General features: G+C 47.9%; 1 long non-coding RNA gene across 1 annotated transcript; it reads left to right on the plus strand.

Annotated features, from left to right (window-relative positions):
• The first annotated feature begins 8,079 nt into the window (after window positions 1-8,079).
• LOC116234313 (uncharacterized) lies at window positions 8,080-20,319 on the plus strand. Its single transcript, XR_004168106.2, has 2 exons — window positions 8,080-8,410; window positions 17,899-20,319. It is a non-coding gene; the product is annotated as an uncharacterized LOC116234313 (long non-coding RNA).
• The last annotated feature ends 251 nt before the right edge of the window (window positions 20,320-20,570 follow it).

A 20,570-nucleotide genomic window follows, 5' to 3' on the forward strand; every position in this document is an offset into this window, starting at 1 on the left:
GGGTTTTGTAGCCATCTCTGCTTCGCCTCATGATCCATCAGGGTTGGTGGGGGCACCTGGACCTCTTTTGGGAAGTTTCTCCATAGCTCCTTTTTCCCATAGCACCCACAGGGTCAGGGACAGAGTTGGTGCTCCCAGACCTCTTTCCTGTCTTTTTCCCTTAATGCATCAAGGGGAGATCTCTTGTTAAGTGCTTCCCTATTAACCCTATTTATGAGTCTTTTAATTAGCGTTGTCTTCTGCTAAGTAATTGCTCCAGCATTGCTCCTCTGGGGCGATGCAGACAGAGCTGCAACAGGGCACTGCAGGAGCTACATGCTGCTGTTCTGCCTTCTGGACCTGCTCCTGCTGGCCACTATGCCTTTCCTTTTGCACAGACCCCACAGTGCCAGAACAGCCCACTAAAATTTGCAAAGAAAAGCAGAGAGAAGCATCTGAAACCCCACCAGAAGCTGCAGCAGGTTGAGCTCTACCCTTACATATGTGAAACCCCCAGCTCAGCTGAATCCTACTGATGCACAGCTAACGGGGGCTTTGTAGAGGCCTTATTCAAAGCACTTAGCTTTGGGAGCACGTTTCCCCCAGCACTGAGGAGCAATGTTTCCTTTGTCAATTCAGGCTCCCCACCAATCTGCATCACCCCATGCCTGGAGGCAGTGCTCATTCCCTCAGCTGTCAACCCTTCTTTCTGCCTTGGTTGCCCACATCCTCTAATGGAGCTCACAAAGTGGTACTTTGTACCAGAGCAAGAAACAAGAGACGTGCGTTGTAACACAAGAGAGAGAGAGGGAAAAAAAAAAAAAAAAAAGCCTCATCTCACCCCTTGTGTTTTTCCTGGAAGTGTCACTGCCCTTAATGCATCAAATAATTAGAATCACTTCTCCCCTTTTGTTTACCTTGGCCCTCGCTGCTTGCTTTGAGCGGGCCAACATAAATCCGTGCGCACCGCAGGAATTTTGGGCACAGCCCATTCTGCAGTGCTGGGTGCAGGGGGAGAGGTGGCTGCAGGAGTTTTGGTTCTGCCCCATGTGTCCCCGCTGCTGTGGGCACTGCTGGACGTGGAGCTCCTATAAAGGGGACCTCACTGCAACGCTAGAGCTCAACCAAGTGCTGGCCCTTATGGAAATCCACTGTCCTTGAGAGAAGCAGCATCAGCAGATGCTGATGATTTAATGCCAGAATTCCAGATTTGTGTTCCAAAGGTGACATGGGAGAACAGGTCCCTTGTGAACGCCGGAAAGCTGTGCTGGGTGAGGTAGCATTGCAGCATTAATCTGCATGCAGAAGAGACCAGCACCCCTTCAGCACCCCTTACAGAGACAGATGGACAGATGGACACAGTGCCAGCATCACAGCCCAGCTGGTTGCCTGACCCCAGCACTGCTCCCATGGGCTGCACATATCTCAGTGGGTTGTTAAAGAAACGGATGAGGGATTAGCTGTGCTGTAGGTAGAGACTCCATTCAGATTTGCAAATTTCAGCAAGTATGTTTTCAATAATTGGCTGGTATTTGTAAGAAATGAATAAAACCTAGGCTACTAAATCTGGTCCTTCTCTTATTATAAGGCATTTATTGCATGCTTAGAAGCATATGTCTTTAATATCTGAAGCAAAGGAAAGTAATGTATAAGGATCCCTTCTTAAACACGAATATATGCAGCCATAATCACAATTATTAGCCATCGTGAAATAGCTAACAAGCTAAAGAAGCCCCATCAGCAGCAGCTTTACAACTGGGGGTGCATAAGAACTAAAGACAAAGGGGTGAATTTCCTTCTTAGCTGTGTGAGACTCCACAAGGCAGAGGAAGGATCAGCTTTGCTGAGGAGTGTTTGCATCTCGGAGAGGGTTCACAGATGAAGCCAATGGAGAAGGTGTGCAGGAGTGAGGCAGGCAGCTTGGAACCAGCACTGCTGCTGGTGGTTGCATTCTTCTGAAGAAAGAACACTGGAAAACTAAAACTACCTGTCACTGCTGCTGTCATCACAGAGGTATTTGCGAGAGGGTGAGCTGCAGAACTGCGTGCTGATTTATTTGTAGGGAGGGAGGTGCAGCAGGGAAATCATTGTCCGGATTCTTGGTGAGAAGAGGCACGTGGTTCTCCAAAGATTTTTGTCTGAAAACGCAATCAGCTGAAGTCAGCGCTGCGCTGAGGATCTGAGCAGAGCTCAGTGCCTGCTCAACGAGGCACTTTCATGTAAGAGGGAAGAAACGGGCCCTGGCTCTGTATATATCCCTGTTGGTCTTCCAAACACTTTGCGTTGCGTCTTCTTCCTCACTGCGCCGCCCTGAAGCGCGTACAGAAAATAGGGCATCCACGATGCACAGTGAGTGCAATTAAACCATGGAACAGATTCTCCAGGGATATCACGCATCCTTGGCTGCTTGGAGGAGCCTCAGAGCGGGCTGCAGCAGCTCCTTCCCTTTGCTGGAGCAGCGCTGTGCCGCCTGGGATTTGCTCCGAACGGTCAGCTCTGCTCTGCTCCAGCTGCTCGGTGGGTTTCTCTCCAGCACATTGCTGCTTTGCACATCGTTTCAAGCCTGCAGCTGTTGTTGGGCTGTTAGTATGACCATTATTCACTTCCAATCCCTACCTCATTGCAGGGGGAAACCATCCCTGGAGATCCTCCCCTCTCTCGTCTTCGTGGCACTGACCCTCAGCCATTCTGAGTGCGATGCAGGCACCACACAGCCCCACAGGTTTCAATGCTTCTGCCACCAACTGCGACTCTGTCCACAGCCATTTGGCTTTGTTTTGTTTCTAAGTTGCTGCTCGAGCTTTCTTGGCTCACAGGCAGATTTTCCCTTCCAAGGTTTCAGTGGTGGAGGACCGTTTCTCTAATCCCCAATAGTTTGAGATTATCTCCAGCCAACAATTAATCAAAATCAGAATTTTGCACTGCTTGCTTGTGCTGCCGCATTGAGTGCATGTAAAACCCTCTGTTTCCTCTGAAGAAAAGCATTTTCTACTTTCCTACGTTACCTCTGATCCCTTTAGCTGTCAGGGCACTTGGCATCGTACCAGGATGCTAAATGGGCCAAGGGATGCCTTCAACATACCACTAAAACAGGCAAAAGCAGATTCAGGAAGGCTCAACACAAGCTGAAAGCTCATTGTTTAGGAAGCATCTCTGCTTGGGTGAGGGTTGACTCTTCTTATGGGTTTGTGTTGTGGATTTGGCACTTGGGCAGCTTTGTTTTGGTGCATGAAATACTCAACACTGAACACTGTGTCTGGGTAATAGACAAAAATTAACTGAAAGAGCTAATGGAAGCATGCATCCTTCCTCCTGTGCTGGGACCATGTAGCACTGAGCGCATTGGAAACAGCACCAGAAGTGATCTCTGACTGCTGCAGATCCCAAACCCTCAGTCAGGAGCTGCTCTGTGGGTGATCTGGATGAGCACAGCTGGATCTGCTCTGTTAGGATCCAGTGCAGATGTGTGACTGGGGAATTTTTCCCAACCACTCAGTTTTCTGATGGGGCTTCCATCAGCTGGAGCTGCCTTTCTCTTCTAGCATCTCTTCAGGCTGAAAAGAAATCACATTTCCTGAAGCAACACCAAATAGGGCAGTGGTGCTGCTTCGTCACATCCAATTTCAAGTAGCTCTTCCCCTTAAGCTGCTCACAAGCAAGCGAGGAGAACACACAACACAAACTTCTAATGTAACACACAACTTCTAATGTAACACACAACTTCTTTCAGAAACAATTCTCTCCTGCTGAGCCCTGATCTCGTGCTGTCTGTGGTTCTGTGCTCCATAGATGGCACACGGTGCCAGCTCTGCCTAGCAGCCACAAGCTGATAGGATTTGCATTTGTCCCATCACCCCGTGAGCTGTCACAGGGTGGATCCCACTCCCTCCTGGCACTTGCTGTCTGCTGAGGATTCCCGTGTTATCACTGCTGTCAACTTCCAAGCTGCGTGTTATATGGGAAGGAAAGCTGCCAGGCTGCTCTGCATTCCAGTAGGTATTCTTGGAGACAAAACACTCAGCCTGGACCCAGCACTGGTGGTTAATCTTTATTTGGTTCTCATTTCCTCAAGAACTGGATGTTTCTCTCCATCTGTCAGCTCACAAAGCTGGGTCAGACCGGCTGCATCCTCTGCTTCAAAGCAGGGACCCCAGAAGGGGTCAGCTCCCCTTGACACCAATGGGTTCTGGATTGGGCCCTGGGCAAAGGTTCTCAAGAACATGCTGCAGTTTGGGAAGTGGAGAAACAGTGGTTTAACATGGGAATAGGTGGAGAAAGAAAAATGTTATTACCAAAACTCAGCTTAAACTGAGAGTACCGCAAGGTCAAACACTGCAGCCAGTCACAAGCACAGTGTTCTTGAGGATTATGATACTAGAGTTACAGGAGACAAGATGCTTTTGTGGTAAATGGAAAACACAGCTCCAAAGAGAGAAGGAAGCTGCAGGTTAAGCTGCTGCCTCCCTGGTGCCAAGCAGTGATGCACAAGTGGGAACATCACACCCGTGGGTCAGCAGCTGGAGATCTGCAAGGCTGGGACCCCCCAGCCCCTCTTAAACCTCTCTTGAAGGATCCCACGCTGCTCTGTACCACTGTGTATACAAATATAAGTACATCCATATACTTGGCTGAGATGTATAAACTCTGCAATGGACTTTGGATGTAAATGCAGTCTTCGCTGCTGGCTCACCGAAGAGGGTTCTCAGTTAATCACGGGTGGATTGTTGGACCAGGTGTTCTTATCCAACCTTAATGAATCTGTGATCCTATGAAAATAAAATAGACCCACTTCGCCCCTGCTGCTGTCCCCTCCAAAGCTGCCAGCCTGCTCCATCATAGGCAACACCAGGATGAGTCCCTGGGATCGTACCAGCACTTGTATTCAGTGTCAAGGAGCACAATATGGAAACTGTGCCAAAAGAGGCCCAATCTGTCACAAATGCCATCTCATCATTTTCAGCTGCTTTGAACTTCCCAGTGACATTTATTTGTGCCTCCCTTTTCTTTCTATGCCAGAACTAACTCGCATCTTGAAAAGCTCTTCTCCCCACATAGCTGTTATCCTGCAGCCCTTCCCAAATCCCCCCAGCTGTGCCTCCTCTGCTCTGCTTTGCTGGGATAAACAAGGGAAGTTCTTTGTCTGCAGGTGAGTTGTCTGCTGATCTTCTCTTTTAGGGGAAATTGGAGGCTCCTTGTGGACCCACAGAGCCATGAATGGATGGACAGAGAGCTGCTAGACCAAGATCTGATGTGAATTAGACAAGAGATGAGGAGTGATGGACTTGATAAGGATACGGGCTTGATGATCCTTGAGGGTCCTTCCAACTTGGGATATTGTATGATTTTATGAAAAGAACCATTTGCCCACATTGCAGCCAAGCAGCCCAGGCACGGAGCAGAAAACAGCTCAACAAAAGTCATGCAAAGAGCATCAGAACAAGTTTCAGATGTAGTCCTTTAACTAGATGGCTGCTGTCTTGTGAGCAGTGCTGCAGCACGAGCCATCATTGCCCTTGAGCCATGTTCTGTTCTCAAATAAAGTATAGGGTGGGTGGACAACCCTGGTGGGTGACCTGGAGCTCTCCAGGTGGGAGGGCTGAGCTCCAGAAACATGGATCCAATATGGAGCTCCCTTGGATGTGGGGACAGTGAAAAAGGCAGAGCAGAGCCCGAGGTGCCAGGGTGGCTCTGAACCCTTCTCCGAGGACATGCTCCACCTTCACATCTCACCTACGTCAGAATGACCTCATGTTCATAACAGCAGGAATTTCCAGCCGGCGCAGCCAAACCCTTTGCTGCTAAATTAAAATTTCTACCTCTCTCCGGAGAGTTATTTCTCCTCCATTCTTTTTATTAATAAATTAATAATAAAGCAGTTTGCTGGAGCGATGAGGTGGATTTGGCTCCAAGCGTGGCAGAGCGAAACAAGTACAAACATCAGCTTGTTTATACGCACGTCTGCCTGCAGAGCTGGGTACCCAGTAGGCAGAGCTCTGCTGAGGGCTTGCCAGAGCAGCTGGAAGGGGCGATGGATGCTTTTGCAGACACAGAGCCTCCTTCTCTCTGCTCATAGCATGGCACAGCTCATTCAGCGCCGGGCTCCATGGATGCAGGGCTCTGTTGCCTTGCATGGGTGGTGCAGAGCCAAAGAGTGTTCCAAGCCTGTTATATGGAAGGCAGCTCACTGCTGCTCACTGGAGAGGTTCACTTTATCCCTTCACAGAAGGTCACACGCTGTATCTCCAAAGGTAAATTCAATCCATAACAGGCAAAGCTGATACAGGACAAAGCAAAGCTCGGTGCTGGGGTCCTAAGGATGCAGCTCAGCAAAACACCTTTTGGAAAACAAGATCTCATCCATTCTTCTTTGTGCATGGTGGTACGAAGTATTGCTTCCTGCACATGGCTTTAGTACTTACCAGTAATCAACACGTAGCACCATTCCTGCAAGGTGCCTTCAGGTTTTGCCCATTGGACAATGTAATGATTGGATTTGCTGCTACATCAACATGCATTCTGTTTTATTCGTATCAGCAGCTGGCTGCAATGTGACTGTGATGGCAGGGAGCTCCATATACAGGCAGTGAGCTGAGGGCTGTGGCTTGGAGCAGGCCCTGAGTGCTGCACATCTGTGCAGATGCTATCAGCTCACACGTGGGCAAGGTTCCATCGGGGCAGGACACCAACAAACCATCGCACTCTCACTGTGGCTCTGGTTTCTGTTCTGTTCTGAGCTCTGATGCCAAGGGACATCACGCAGTCTTAAACACAAGTGGAAAATTGCAAAGTCTGCAATCTGTGTGTTCGGTGAGCCTGTGTGCCTCTTCATCCATTAAGCTGGGACCTGGCTGTGTAACAGCTGCACAGACCTCCAGCTGAGTGCTGATGTACAGTGCAGCCTTTCCCAAGAATTTTGGTGCTCTACAAGAGCTCCAAGCTGATTTGCACACAGGATTTCTCAGCAATGCCATGTGCAATTTGCTCCCTTTGGACCGCATGAAGCAGCTTTACTGGCACACAGGGAAGTGGCAGAGATGGGGAAGGCAAAGGAACAGACACTCCTTGAGCCTGCAGAGCTGTGGCACAGCGACAGTGCAGAGCTGACAGACTGACATGGCACTTTATGATGAATTATACATATGATGCTAGAGAGGAAAAGTTACCAGCAGTTGGCTGGGAATAAAAAAAAAAACAAAACAACTCTGCATTCATTTAAACCAGAGGGACTTTGTGTCAACAGAAGTTGTATCCCTGATGTGGGAATTAGCCAGGAAAGTGCTGGCTGATCCCTCTCAGCACAGCAGTGCCTTTGGGGGATCCATCCTTTTCACATCCCAGCTACAGACCTGCCACAGAGCCCTTGCTTGCCTGCACCAGGACAGTGCAGGGCAAACCCTGCTATGCTATCCCATTGTTACCCATTGTATTGTGTTGTGCTAGCAGAGGCAAGGTGCTCCTCACTGAGAACAGGAGGTGGGAAATGTTCTCTGGATGCTCCATGCAATGCTTTGCTCCTTGCCCTGTATGGGTGACACTGGGAACCAGAGATCCGCCCAGGAGAAGCCCACAGCCAGGAGTGGAGGAAAAGGGAATGTTTTCATTCTTAGGGGGATTTTATATATTCTTTGTATGCTGATCTAAAAAAAGCCTGTATGATTTTGATGTGGGCTGGGCTGGATACTGTGGGTAATGACAGGCTGAAATCCCTGAATAACTCTGTGGAAACAGCTGGCTGAATGTTACAGCCTGAATCTGACCGAGCTTGCTGCTGGGTGATCTAGAAATGACAGACGTGCCTCTGTGTGTCTATAGAGGCTGAGTGGGAGAGAGAAGTGCAAAACCTGCTCCCACCTTGGTTTCATTCACTTGAACCTGAGTTTCAAAGCCACATTAAAGTCAAGAGGTGTGAGCTTGCTCAAACTGAAACCGACTGACAGCTGGCTGGGATCCCTGGGAAGGGGAGCCATGGGGCTGTGTGTGCTTCTCTCTGAAGCTGATGGGAAAATGTTGAAACCCGTGTCAAGGGGAATGCTCCCATTGGCTGCTGGTGGCAAAATCAGTGTATATATGCATCACCTGTGCTTGGGAGCTTGTCTGCATGTGGGCCTGATGTGATGGAAGCTCATCTAAAGCCTCGGTTAGGAAGCTGGTGCAGGTTGCTGAGGTACAGACTGAGCTCCTGAGGAGCTGTGAGGCTGTATGCAAGGAGAGGAGATGGTTTTCAGCCTAAAGAATTAATTTGTGGTGTGACCACAATTCCATGGACTAGGGACAACATGTCTTCTCCAACATTAATTAAAGATAATCCAAATGTATGGCTTCTAACTACTTGCAGAAGATGGTTTAGTACTGCTAACACCATGCAGTGTTTGAAGCTGAGAAGTTCCTTGAGGGCAGCACGAACCAGCATCCCTTCACAGCATCACTGATGGTGAGTATCTGTATGGACAGTTAATACACACAGTTCTGAATCACTGAGGAGGGTTGGGCTGCCCACAGCATTAGGATGTTGTTTTGGTGCTCAGATGTTTGGAGGGTTGGTTTGCTTTCCTCTCAGCCATCCTGTGTTCCTAGCCCACAATGAATTCATCCTGGCTATTAGCAGTGATTGTCAGCTCCACCTCAAAGGTGGCTGTGGGGTGGTGGCTGCGTGCCTGCTGGGAACCAGGGCTGGTGCTGAGTTGGCACCGCTGTGTGCTGAAGTAAAAAAAAGCAGTGAAAGGGAATAGGGTGACACTGCTGCAGTCTGTTTGACATTGTTTGCCAAACAGGCCCTTAAAAACGGTGCTTAAAGCCTGGGGAGTTTAATTGGGGAGTGGCGTGGGGGAGAATGGAGCTGGTGGAAAATATGTGGTTAAAAAGCACTTTCCACAGCATTGCTAAATAGGTGGGATTTGAGCTCTTAAATCGGGTGCAGCTGTTGCTCATCAGGCACCTGGGGTGCTGCCCCAGCAGCTGAGCCCACAGACTCACACAGCTCCCCTTACCAGCCTCAGCCACGCTCCTGTAGTGTTCTGTCCCTGTTTTATGGATTGCTGTAGTCCTGTGGCTCCTGAACTCATACTTTCCTATGGAGCAGCTTCACAGTAAATCATCATTAACCGTTACCAAACTTGCTTAGCTTCCTACTCTGATTTCATGCTGAAATAATTCCTTACTCTTTTCTGGAATTACATGAGCTTCTTGTCAGTACTTTGGCATTGCCATACTGTAATTTAAGAAAGGAAGAGGCACAGGAGATGCTTTAGAGAAACTTAGCTTTTCGTCTCAATGCAGCAAGCTGTCTCCTAGATGTGCACTTGCTGCACAAGGGCTCAGACTGATGCCTTACTGTCAGAGTCAAGATGCAGGGATGGTTGTGCTGTGCTTTGTGAAGAACTCCATGTAGCAGAGAGCGCTTCAATCTCCCCCAGCCATTCCCTGCTAATCTGTGCCATCATTAGCTTAGGAAAAAAAAGGGAAAAGAGTGAGAATAGCTTTGGAAAAAAACCCAAAAACATTTGTAGTTCCATCAGGGCTTGCATAAGTGTCACCTCGTAGTGTCTAGCCAGGAGACAGCAGTGTCTGTAGCTGAGAGCAGAAAACCCATGGGTTTGTGCTGATGCTACCAGCCCTGTGCTCACAGTGCTGCTGCTGAGAGCAGGACCCGGAGCTGGGCTCTCCCAGCATCAACTCTTTCCATTGTGGTGGGGGTTTGGGGGTGAGTTCTCTCCCCAGCAAGAGCAGCAACAACAGTCACTCTTAGAGCCTGCCAGCTGAATGGAAGAACTAATCAATCTGTCCTGCTCTGCTTGTTTAATGTTCCTCTTCTGCAGAGAAGTGAGACAGTTACTTACACTTTCCAATATGCTGGGACAGTCTTTTGGCCTCAAAATGCTCCAGAATAATGAAAAAGTCTATTTACAGTAGCAAAAGCTCAGTCTGCTCCCTCCTGGGATTAATTTACTGCGCTGGGATTTCTGAGAAGACTGTTTTCTGTCTCAGAAATAAGAGTGGCTTGGCAGCTCCTTATTAATGCCAGGTACTAAGCTTTCTCAAAGGTACCATGTGATTTATTTCTTTAACATTTTTTTTGGGAACCTTATTGAGAGAGAAGGGGAAAACTAAAACCTTATTCTTCCTGTGATGGTAGAAACATGGGAGTTCTGCTCTCACACCACAGACGGGTATTGAGGGAGGGGAGCTGAGGCTGCAGGAGGGATGGGCTGCCCAAATTCTCCCACCAGCCCCAGGGTGCTCTCAGCCTGCTGGGGAAAGTCTCAGCCCCATCACCTGCAGCAGCAGGCCAGGAAACGAAGGCCCTGCCCTGGGGTTGGAGCCAGCGTATGCACAGTAATCCCTTTTGCTTTGCTTGCCTTGATGGCTGGCCAAGGTTTCAGGGAGCTGGGTTTGGACAAGGAGCTGCTGGGACAATCTCCTTAGCTTAAATTGTCATTTCAGTTTAAAGCTTTGCTTGGTTTTCCACTGGAACCCTGGGGGTTGCTCCTGCAAAATGTTCTGCTGAGTGTTTTGGCCACGCAGCAGTGCGGCTGCCACCACCACTGCCATGAAAGCTGGTTTAGGAGCAGCAGGAGCCAGCAAGCTGCTGGAAGCATCCTGGGAGGTGCTGGAGCTGCCCTGTGCTGAGACTGCTGCGTTCTGTGCCGTAGCAATATGAGTTCTGTATACTGATGTTAAATGGAGAAAACAGCACAGTGAGCACCAGGCACATCCCGTTATTTGGGACTGGCTAAATCTGTCCCTTCTGGAGGCTGCAGTGTTTATTACAGTTATTGTTTTGCTTTGCTGTTTTTTGCTGCAGAAGATTGCTTGGGAGGTTCTGGCCCTCGATGCGTGTGTTTGCTCAGCGTCGCACAGCACTGTGATCTCTGCTGCCCTACCCCATAGGATATATTTATCTCTCCCAAAAACTGGTGTTTGGAGCAGTGCCACAGGGGAGGGCTCAGCTCTGGGTGCTGGGGAGAGAGCGCTGCCCTTTCTCACATCTCAGTGCTCTGTGAGTTTCCCTGTTGTAAATCCATTCCCTGCTGCAGAGTGTCGCAATTTATTTGCCTGTGTGAAAAATGAGCAAAACCAACCGAGTGCTAAACTGAAAGGAGTACAAAGGAAACAGTTTTCCATCTTCCTGCATTCCTTTCACCCTGAATGCAGACTTTAGCCTTCCCATCCCTGTGCTGCTCTGCTTGCTATCTTGCTGCTGCATTTACGTTCTTTGAGTTGAAGCTGGACTCACGGCTCCTGCTGCAGCTTTGATTCACAAAATTCCAGGCTTGCATCATTGGAGGCAGTTAAGGGAATAAGAGCAGAGATGAGATGACAAAGCCAGCTGTGTGCTGTAGTAGAAGTGCTGGGAGTTTGGTATTCCAGGTCACAACTGGGATTTCACTTCTGGATCGGGATGCCTGTTGTGGTGCACCATCCCTGGGCTGTGCAAAGGCGTTATGAGTTCCTTCATTGCAGCCTATAGATTCTGTAGCAAGACAGCTGATTTTCCATTACTGAGAGTCTCTGGACCCCAGAGGGTCCCTGAACTCAATTATTCCTAAGGCTAACCGGCTCATAAATTTCTCATTTCATTAAGTTGGTTGCTCATGGCTTAAAAACAACATCCCAGCTGTTCCTCATGTCCACCTCGGGTCTCACAAGGGGGGAGAAAAGTAAGACCTGTCCAACAGTCCCAAGGACAAGCCATTTCCATCTGATACCTCCCCATGCATAAAGGTCTGGTAGACTCATTACGATGCTTTTGAGCCGTGAGGTGTGTATGGCCAGAAATCCTTTTTTTTCTTTTTTTCCCCTCTTTGCATCAAAAGAAAGCCACGGTATGCATGAGAAATGCAAATTGCTTTGCTCGTTCTGGAAGGCAGCAGTGAAGATGATGGCCCATGTCCCACAGAGTGGGATTGCCTTGGCCCCAGCTCTCTGTGCAGTGTGTATTGTCAGCTGTAACTGCACTGTTTTCAAACCCTCTGGACAGGATAAGTGATGAAGGCAGCGAAGCCAAAAGTAATTCAGCTCTTAGGAGGCAGTTGATATACTGTGCTGTTCTTCTTCTTGCAAGAGATTTATTTTCAGTTAGCCTTATTGAATAGCCTCAAATTTCTCATGTTTAAATCTTCCTTGGTCATAAAAGAAAGCCCAAGGTGCTCTGTGCTGGTCGCAGTGTGTGCAGGCTGCCTGCAGTGTAACCAAGCAAAAATCAGACCCAGTGAAAGCTTCGTGTCTGTGGCTGTAATATTTGTGTGTGTCACACTATTACAGCTGTTAGAGCTCGTGGTTCCTCCAATACATGAGCTGGGAGCAGCTTCTAGAAGTTGCCTGTTGTGCCCCCCCCCCAAAAGTTGTTGTGGTCATCAGGACAGCTGCACATGGGAAAGGGGCAAAAGCACCAGGGCCATGGCCCTTCTTCAGTGGGAGAAACAAAGAGTGAGTGCCCCAGGGGATGTTGTGCATAGAGAGGGCTGTTTGGAAAAGGATGTTCACAGAATTATCAAAAGCCACAAAGGTGGGGTTCTGCTGCCTTCTTGCTAACAAAGCCTGTAGATTATCTCCTGTTCATATTACTGTGCTTTAAAAGAGATGGGAGCGATGGCTGGAGAGTGCAGCTCTTCTCATCCCCAGGGCTATCAATGCCATTGCAGCATCCAGGAAACAACAGAGCCCCTGTTTAACCTCATAATGTTAACTCCATAGCATAGCATACCCAGCAAGGGGATGAATAACCCCGTGCAGCTAATTGCCTTTCAGCTTAAGCACAATGATGAAAACATGCTGTTTTATTGTGTAACCTTTGGAGTGCCTGCATGAGAAATGGTGATATTCCCACCCAGTGCTGGAGGAGCCTGCTGGGAGGTGACCACAGCCCTCCTGCCCATCGCTGGCTGTGCTGCCCTCTGCTCTTCAGTGCTTTGTTTTATATTCATTGTGCACCTCTTTAGAGTGACCAGGACAAGTTCTGTCCATCTGTCCCTGGAGTTCTGTGAAAATGGCCCAAACTTGATCCCCACTCCCCCCCCACTCATTTTTCTTGCTGTGATGCCACTGCTGTTGGCAGAGTTGCTGTCTCTGTTCTGTTGTGTGTGTTAAGCTTGCTGGGCAAAGCTCAGTTTTGTGCAGGAGTTACAATCTCAGCCTCTGAGAGGACCCACACCTGAACGAGCTGCCACACTTTGCCTTAGATGGAACCTGTGCTGGCAAGCTGTATGGTTTCTGTGAGCTGAGGTGCCCAGCCTCTCTGAGGGCTGAGCTGTGCATTGCAAGATAGGATTCCTTCTGTGCTCCAGTGACTATGAGGCTCCAGTAAAGAAGAGCAGAAAAGGATGATAAGAATGATGCATGTGTGGCTTTTATCAAGCATCACATATCAGACTTGCTGCAGCACACCAGGGAGGAAAGTTTGCAGTTAGCAGCAAATAAAACAGCCACCAGACAGAATTTTTGCCATGTCACATGGGGTAAGCATTGATTGTGAGGCTGAACCACGGGATGCAAATGGAGCATGGTGAACAACTGCTGGGATAGGAGGTTGCTCTTGCTTTCAAATAGTGCTCTGGGAGGCTAACATCCCCTCCTCTCAGCTCTTGAGAGAGCTTCCTCATAGCAGGGAGAAAGGCAGAGTGAGCTGGGCTTGTCTGTATTTAAGCCATAGGGATTTGTATGAGAGATGATGACTTTTCAGTGGGCTCTAGGCTGATATTTCCATAAACGTGTTTCCAACCTGTCTGAAGAATTTGCTCAATGGTCCATGGTTAAACTATAGACTTGAGATGTACAGATACTCAAAAGTATTTAGTTACTCATTTGGGGATGCAAAAATGCAGGCGCTGAGGAGGTCAGCATAGAGCTCTATTAGGAAACTTAACTCTCACATCTGTGATGTTCCCAGGGTTAGGACACAGCTCAGCTAAAATGCCAAAATCTGAACTTTCTGGGATGTGACTCTCACTGTACATGGACTATGACTGACACCTGCCTGTACCCTGGAACTTGCCCTGAATTCACCCATGGCACTTGGCACCAGAGAAGAGCCATTTCTGACCTTCTCCCTTGTCCTGCCCCAGTGCAGATAACGTGCAAAGTCAGAGGTGAAAAATTACCAGGATGTTATTCAGAGCTTTCTATGAATGATGTTGACTTGTTTCAGAGCTTGCCAATAGCAAAGCGAGCAATCTGTGGGATGAACACCTGGAGGAATGTTCCATACATCTCCCGCAGCTGGGTTTTAATCTGTGCTCCAAACCAGGGAGGCAGTGCTGGGTCTCTAAATATACAGCTGAGTGGTTCTCTCAGAGTGGTTTTGCAGCCTGCTGCAGAGCTTCAGTGGCTGATCCACCAAAGAGCCAGTAAAGGGGCTGGGAATTAATTCAGGCTGCTTGTGACCGAGCTGCTGCCTTGGGGAAGGTGCTTTCCCTTGGCTGTCATGGTGAGCTCCCAGTCCAGGTGGAAGCTGGGCACGTCTTGCTGCTGGAAGTCCCCAGCCCTATCCGTGCTGCTGGATTTCTTGCTATCTGTGAGAGGCTAGACTGCTTCCTGCTGGGTTAAGGCATTAGGAGAGGCTGTGAGAGAGAAGTGGCTGGTTGATGTGCCTGCCTCTGCTGTTAGGAGCATATCACTGGCTTTAGTGGGGCAGGTGCTGTTCCTGCTGGCTGCTCGCTGTTTCCTTTCCTTCTCATCTGCAAACCTGACTTCCTTCACTCCACTCACATCTGCTTTCCACATTTGCTGCCTCCTGCTCTAGCAGAGGTCAGAGCTGCTGTAGGGAGCCCAGCCCCCTGCTCTGCCCATGGGGCCACCCAGCAGAGACCCTCCAGCAGTGGGCAATGGGGGCTGCACTGCTGCTGCTACTGCCTAGCATGAGTGGGGAGGGATGGCAGACCCACATACAGGAACACCGTGCTGACTTCCCAGGGCTGGTTGTCCTGATTCAAATATCAGCTCTCAGCACCTGGGCCTTCTTGCATGAGACAAACCCAGCAGCCAAGCAGATGAAAAATAGTAGGAAAAAAAGTAGACAAACCCAATGAAACCAAGTAGAAGCTCATGGGCAATAGGATTTCTTTGCCTCTATGTAGTTCTAACAGTGTATTTGTGTGTCAGTAGGCAGAGGTCAGCTGCAGACTCTTTAAGAGGAGACTTGTAACACTTTTGAGTTTTTAGCTTTGGATTAATGCACTGCTTTGTAATCGCATCCTTTTAATTGGGTGTGTTCTATGATAGGTGCTCTTGGAGAACTGAGTGAACAAGAAGCAGCTAGCAAATTCACTGAGGAGCTCTTCACACAGCTTTGTGATTTCCAATGGCACATTTAAAAAAAAAAAAAAAAATTATTTAGCTTAGAAAAGCAGCAAGTGTTGGAGGTGCTTAGCCAAGCAGCAAACATCCTACGAGTCACTTACAGCTAATCAGAGGCAGGCAAAATTGTTGCAGTGAGAAGTGATTTGGAAATTGGAATGCATTTGCATCTGTGTGCGACTCAGAAAATTGGTTTTGTTGTTTTGCTTTGGGAAGTGGGCCCCTCTGCCCTAGTCATGAAAAGCCTGTAAAAAATAAGGCTTTTGGAGCAAAAGCTGCTTTCCTTCAATGATGCAGCATGCACTGATGAATTCAAGGGTGGGCATGGCCATAACAGTTTCCTGTAGTTATTAGTCTTGTAACCACTAACAGGGAAAGAAATATGGTTTGTGAGACTCTGCGTTGTGGAGATCCCAGCTTGCAGTAACTGCTTCTGACACGACCACAGCAATTGGCCATTTATTCCAGGGGAATGGGCTCCTGCGAGGCTCCCTCAGAGCCACTGGGATGCAGTCTTACGGACAAGTTAGCATCCATGTCTGAGTCTGGGTTTTCCTATGTTTTGTCCATTCTGTTATTGTTTCCTTCCAAAATCTTTAAATGTCTAAAGAAATAGCCTTTGTTTTGAGGGAAAATGTAGTTTTTGAGAGGTAAGAAAGGCAAAGAAAACAGGAGATGGGCACTATGACGTGATGTCAGTGATGGGACCTGCCAGTCCAAACTTGGCTGGCATACAGAAGCAGTGTCCCAAACAACCTCCTCAATGTGCAGGCAGCAGCCACTGATCCTCACGGAACAAACGCGTCCCCTTCCAACCTGAGAGACAACACAGGCTTCTTTGATTCCTCCTAATTGCATTTCAGTGTTTGTGGTCCAATTGTACTGTTTCTGCAGAAGTTCAGTAATTTTGGTTGCTGGCTTCCTCTCTGCGCTGACCTACAAATACCAGTTTTCAGGGAAAGATTTATGAGTAGCATGAAATTACCATCTTGTAAAAGCACAAATCATGGCTATAAATAGGGGTTCTGGAATATGTGCAGAAACCCTGAGGGAATGGAGACTCTTGCTTTGTCTGTGCAGGACAGCCCTGCTAACCAGGTTAAGGAGCCCGGTGCTCTGACTCTTGTAAGCTGGCACAGTGCCTACCAAGCTTCTACTAATCCCCATCCCTGCAAGGATGGAAATAACATCTGGCCAGCTGACATTGGTCAGGCTTTATAGCAACTGAGAGCTCTGAAAACTGAACCATCTCAAGCCTCGTATGCATTTATCTTCCTTTCCAGAACATTAGTAGGCAAAGTTTGTTTTCAGTGAGTTATTTAGCAGAAAGAGGGATTAGACTGAGGGCTAGCATTGATTAACCCCTACACGTTGAGTTGTTTAACAGCATAATGGATTAGTCATGTTTGCTGGTGACCTTTTGTCAATCGAATCCCTCATCTGAAGTCTCTTCTGTCTTTCTAAATACACATATGCTTAGAAGTGGAATCTGTACTAAAATATCCCTAAAATGAATAGCTAGCTTAGCACAGCACAGGCCTAGGGTGAATAGTCCTGGAATCTCTGATCTTGCTTTGACATTGTGTGAGTTAAGCCATGGGTGCCCTGCTTCTGCAGCAGGCTGTTTAATGTTGCCCATAGAGTGGATCAAAGTGTTTGCAGGGTCCTGCCTACAAGCCACGTATGGGGCACAAGTTGTCTGACTAGAAATGCATTGCTGGAAAAGGACTGAATTTTCTATGGGATTTGGAAATTAAATACTGTAATGCTCGGTGGTGAAGCAGCCAGCTTCATTCAAAGGAAGGTGGAGCTTCATTGCCTTTAGAGCTATGTAGATTTAAATTGGCTGGGCATCTTAGGTAGATGGTATGTATTTCTACTGCTGAAGTCAGGGACTGAGGGGGTGAAAGGGGGCTCCCTAAGGCCAGGTATGACCCCAACGTGACATCTCCAACAGCAATAAGGTAATGATGACCGTTCAAGGTCTCTTCATGCTGCCAGAAGGGTATAAAGGGCCCTTATATAAATTAGCCTTGGACCCAGCAGAATGTCTGGGATGAGGAATTCTCCTCAGATCTTCCATTCTCTCAGCAGTGCCATGACAAATCTGTTATACTTGACTTTTCAAGCAAAATAAGGAGTATTCTGCCCTTGTTTTGCTGTACTATAACTCAGGTCAAGAAGCTTGCTGGGTTTGCTATAACAGATACTTTAGTTCAGACAAGACAGAATTCAGCAAAGCCCCCTGGCCTCTATGAAACTCAATCCCCTCTGGCCTCCTGATTTATGAACACAAAGCCACAGGGAAGTCTTGCCAAAAGAAAAAAGGCTGGTTGAGAGGTAAATAAAAAGCACCAGGGCAGGGAGGTGTTAGGAACCCGTTGGTGTGGGAGCCACACAGCCAGGAGGTGTCATGAGCTGCCAAGTGCTCTGCTCTCCTGGAGGGAGATCTCCCAGGGGTGTGAGAATGGGACTGCAATTGTGAGCCAATGGTAGGCATGCATGTAGCTAGGTAGCTCTGCCTGTATGCTACCTGTCCCCAACACAGTGATTTTGCTTCTTGAAAACAGTTTTTATGCCTCAGGAAAAACAATTAGGACTGATGCTCCGTTGTTCTTTATTTTCTAGATTGGATCTCCAAAGAGATGCGAGGTGCTGGTGGATTATTCTGCATGGCTGATGAAAACATGTGGCCAAAATATCTTGGATTTGTATGGAGAGGTGTCTGAGGAGGAACGGCCAGCCAACCTGAAACTTCAGATAGCTGCAAAAAGCCACCAGCACTGGAGCATATCATTCTTTATCATCCTCCTAACAGACTCTGTGCTTCTGCTGGAGGAGTATTGTGGACACGTGGGTGCTGCAACCTGGAAATCCAACAGTGCTGACTCTGTCTGGTTTGCCCCAGAGTTACCCAAGCTGGAAATCTCATCAGCAGGAAGAGGGACTGCAGGCACTGTGGGGACTTGTGGCAAGGTGCTGAGAAGGTGACTTACTGGAAACACTGAACGGACAGAAGTAGAAATTAGTCATGTCAGAGACCACTCGGCAGCTGAATAGGATTCCTTGCATGATTCATCCACAAAAATGACTGCTTTGCCTGACGTTATATTTCCCCTCTTTATTTAGAGTGCAGCTTAGACTGCCGTGGCTGTGGTCCGTTGTCTGGATTGCTTTTTGATGGCTGGGTGGTACGAATAGCATCCTTGGATTCTCATCATTTCTAAACCACTACTTGAACCAGGGGGAAAAAAGACAACCAAATTAAGGGCTTTGTCACTCCAGAAGACCTCAGTGGAATGAACCTGTAATCTTAGGAAATCAAAGGGGAATCTGGGGAATGTGTCATTTTTAGTGTCTTTAAGGCAGCAAAATGACAAGTGAAAATAGCCGCCTGTAAATTGTGTTTGTAGGGTTAATTGACAAGAATATTAGAGAAGGGAAAGTCTGGATGAAAGCCTCTGGGTCTGAACTGCTCTATTTCAGGGAGAGGTCTAAAGAAAGGACTGGTGCAACCAAAATGTATTGGGATGCATGGATCAGTTACTGTTCCTCAGCAGAGGAATTCATAAGTGATGCTGCTCTGTCCGTGCTGTGACCACCCATTCTTGTGAAATTCACTCACATTTTTGCAGGATTACTGAGCTGCAGAAACCAGCAGTGGAAAAGGTCTCTGTGGTCTCTCTCAGCCCACTGATGGTGGAGTGGGACCGTTCCCAAGCATGCAGAGTTCTGTGCAGACCCATCTGATGTGATTCATGCTGTCGGATGTCTCACAGCTTCCTTTGGGAACTCTAATTGACCTCCCATAACTAGGAGGCCTTAATATACCCATCATTTCCCTTCTACCTTAGACTTTTTGCCACTTGATTTCCATCCCATTCTCGTTCAAGCCATAAACTCCAACTCCTAGGTGCTGCACCCTCCCATAGACACAAGCTGCACATTCAGGTAGAATTCAGCTGCAAGAATTATGGCAGCTTTTGCCAGTATAGAGCTCAGGAACTGCTGTGATGAAAAGGAAGCACCAACTTTGTGTGACTGCAGAGTGGATACCCATAAACGTGGATGCCATACTTGCAAAAGTAATTCTGCATCCTACGGGTTAAGATTTACAGCTTCCAGTTTCTTTTCAGCTTATATCCCAAGATTTCCAGCAATTTGTTTCAAGTTGGGGACATCCCTGGGAAGGATTCCAGCTCATCTCTGATGAAGCAAGAGGGCATCTTGAAGAATGTAATTAGCTAATTGTGGTAGGGGAAAATGAAATGCAGGCCTTTTTCTTAGTACAATACAAAGCTTGTTTATACTTAGAAGCCACCAAAGCTGATCTTTAGCAATAACAAATAACTGCATGGAATATTTGGCAAAACCAGAATGATGATCACACAAAGAGGCTGGTAACAAGGAATGACTGGTGGATGTAATCACATCTGTCCAGATCATTATTTTGGGGAATGTAAGGTAGCAGGGAGGTGGGATGCCTCATTTCTGGAAAATGAGCTACCCCAGCACAGCTGCTCATCAACATTCCTGGAATAGCAATGAGAAACAGGACGACTGCTGGGGAAAAATAAATCCCAGTGACCACCGTTAACGTGCAAAAAGAGGAGATGCATGGATTGCAAGCTGTCATCTGCTTGTTTGTGTCCCGTCCATCCCCTTTCATCCCTGGGGAGAATGCTGAAAGCAATTCTGGTGCAGGCACTTGGAAATAAGCACCAGTGGTCTAGATGGAAATAGCCTTGTGTGCCATTAGGGATGACCCTAGAGGCCATTGGGAATTGAGGACCTGCACACAAGCCTTGTGGCTGAGGCTCACCTCTAATCTTCAGCCATGATTATGATGGACAAACTGGAGCTCAAAACGGAGTTCTGTAGCCTGTACTCAGCAAAGCCTGTGTTAGGGTCACCCAGAGTTTGAGGAACAAAGGAATACCTCCATTATTTCTTTTTTTTGGCTCTTGTGAAGATGATAGGGTAAGTTCCAAGTCCTCATGCCTTAACGTAAAGCTTTCTGCAGCACCAAGGGTCATCTGTGAATGGAGTCTAGACAGATGATAGAGGATTTAGCCTGGGCCAGTGATCATGGATCACAGGGCATGAAGAAATGAGACATGGGGATAAGGAGAGGGAAGAGCAGCTCTCCTGTCCATCTCTCAGGCTGACACTGGATGCAGAGAGGAGCCTGATGTGGGGTGAACCAAGTTCATCCTTTGCAGGCACTGTGCTGTGATTTCTGTCCCTGTGCTTAATATCAACGCTGTTCAAACACAAGGCTTGGAGTTGTTCACGCTGAA

This window comes from Phasianus colchicus, chromosome 19, assembly GCF_987193195.1.
Source record: "Phasianus colchicus chromosome 19, bPhaCol1.hap1.1, whole genome shotgun sequence".
NCBI lineage: Eukaryota > Metazoa > Chordata > Aves > Galliformes > Phasianidae > Phasianus > Phasianus colchicus.